This window comes from Lampetra planeri, chromosome 20 (genome assembly GCF_965212315.1).
Source record: "Lampetra planeri chromosome 20, kcLamPlan1.2.h2, whole genome shotgun sequence".
In the NCBI taxonomy this organism is placed as follows: domain Eukaryota; kingdom Metazoa; phylum Chordata; class Hyperoartia; order Petromyzontiformes; family Petromyzontidae; genus Lampetra; species Lampetra planeri.
In genome coordinates, this window is record NC_136126.1 from 11,864,725 (window position 1) to 11,867,361 (window position 2,637).

Genomic DNA, 2,637 nt, shown 5'->3' on the forward strand with positions numbered 1-2,637 from the left:
TTCTGGACTGAATCGGTAGCCAATAAAGGGATTGTAAAATGGGTCTTACTCCATATGGCATCTTTGGGGATTGGACCAATCAAAGAACCACAAGTACTGTGGTTAATGCAGACATGATTCCTTATAAAAGGTTTCAGTTGGTGTTTTAACATCTTAACACCTGTTTTGTTGCCAGAAAAAAGTGGAAAACCTATTTTCATATTTTGGTACTGGCAAAGGAGGTCCCATGAGGTTGGTGTTTGCCCAGACATCCCTCCATCGTGCTTCGGTGGTCTTGTCGTCGTCATGGAGGTTCTTTGTATACTGTTTTTTCCAGAAAGGTTTTCTGGATTTGAGCCTGTGCGGTGAGTTTTGGGTTTCTGATGTCCTTGCGGTACTCCCTCACACACGCGGCATCGCGGATGAGCGATGGTTGCGAGACCCGGAAGCCACAGCAGCCGTGGTGCTCTTTAGTGTCCCTGAGATGATACTCATGGCTGCATTTATCTGTGTATTCACCAGCATCGTGTGCATGCTTTTGTTCCAGACTGGGGTGCAATATTTTGCCGCAGAGAAAACTAGTGCTGTGGTGGCCATCCAGAGCATCGTTGCATTTGCTCCCCATGTTGTTCCGGCCAGTTTATGCATTAGATTAACTCGTGATTTTGTTTTTACAGAAATATTCTGCAGGTGGTTGTGGAAGGTGAGGCTCCTGTCGAGAGTTACACCAAGGTATTTTGGGTACTTCTCGTGCTGGACCTCTTTGCCACAGAAAGTGACGGCCAGTTTCTGGTCGGCGTTTGCATTGTTCAGGTGGAATGATGTTACGGCAGTTTTCCTTGGGATTCGGCGGAACCTCCAGTACTTTAAGTACATTTTGAGTTTATTGAGGTTGTCGCACACACAGGTCGTTTTGAACCTCAGTTTGGGTCCTTCTTTGGACAGAAAGTGCCAGGTCATCGGCGTAGCCAAATTTCCGTCTGATGGTGACAAGAAAGTAACTTATATATATGTTAAAATGTGCCTGAGCACGCACTGATTCATGTGGGAGCCCGTTATTGAGTAATCAAGCTCTGCTGTGGATATTGTTGGAGAGTAGTGATGATAGGAGTTGGAGGGTTCGCTCAGGAGGTGCCAGGCTTTACGGCTTGCGTGCGTGAAATCTAATGACTCCCTCACTTCTGTCCACCTTCCTGCATTCTGGGTTTCCTGACTTTGTGTAATTCTGGAGAAGGGATTAACTTTGTCCGCTCCAACATGGAGTATATTCTACCCAGTAACCCCGTGGGATGTGTGAGTGGGCTGATTTGAGCACAAGCTTGGCAAAACGTTCATGGTTTTCTGGCTTTAGTGGAATCCGGGAGACGATGCACTCAATGTCTTCAGTAAAAGGTTCCCAGTTGGCCTTTTTAAAATTGTATCGTGGCACAGGGGTGGACTTGATCGTGGGGATTTTCGACCTCGATATGCACCAAGACCGGCCTGTGCTCACTTTTCTGGTAATTATCCAAAACCATTCTGGAAGCACACAACACAAAGCACAGGTCAGGGTTTGAATCTTTCCTCTATCGTGCGGAATGGAAGATGGAACAGGTTACCAGTTGCTGCCCAGTCGATGACCTGTTCTCTACAGCTTTTATCGGTTGCATAGCCCTAAGCTGTGTGATGGTTGTTGCAGTCGCCGGTGAATACCAAGGGATGGGTCGTGGCAGGAAGCATGTTTGGGCTTCGTGCAGTGCTTGGAGGTTTGTATACATTTATCAAAGATATATCCTCGATTTTTATGATGATGGTGTGTTGTTTTCTGGGTTCGTTGTGGTGAGGTCCTTGAGATGGAATTTCACATACATTGCTAGTCCGTGGTTAGGATGGTGGTGTCTGGCAGCTAGCAGAAATCCATGGATTTCCATTTTTGAAGCTCTGTAAAATGGGTGTAATATGAGTGAGTACTCTTGCAGCTGAGTTTGAAACATGCTGACCCCTTGGATAAGAGATCAAGGAAGAACAAGTAACAGAGTATTGTAGTAGCCTAGCCTGTAAGTTGCAAATGCATTAATTATTGTTTCTGCAGCCATATCGCAATGATAGTTGTGGATACAATACATTTTACTGAGATGAAAGTAAGCGGCGTTGGACATGTTGGAGACTCGGGTGGTGCTTGGCCAGTGAGTCATCTTCTGGGACAAACACCCTGGGCATTGAGTTACTCGGGCGCCTCACCGGTTACTCATAATTTGAAGCAGAGGCGAAGCCCTGGGCAGATATTAGTATTATACTCAGAGATGCTTGGTTAGTAAGTCATTTTCCGGGACAAAGCCCTGGGCAATAATTGACAGGGAAGGAATGTGGACCAGGGGGTAAAAAAGGAGCGCGAGAGAGGAGAGGGGAGTACAAATTGCTTAAGTACATACATTCCTGAGGATATTTCAACCCTAAATGAAAGCTTGGGAAAGGCAGCTAAACAATATAAAAAATAGTCCCAGACCACACCAAGACAACACACAGTCCCTAAATAAAATGGCACATGAAAATTAACTATCGATAAACGGGTAAGGATCAAAATCACAAATCACATTGGCAAGTGTGGTTGTATCCAGCACTAATCTTCTGCTTTAGGATATTTTTAAAGGAAGATTAAGGATGTTAAGGAAGGAACAA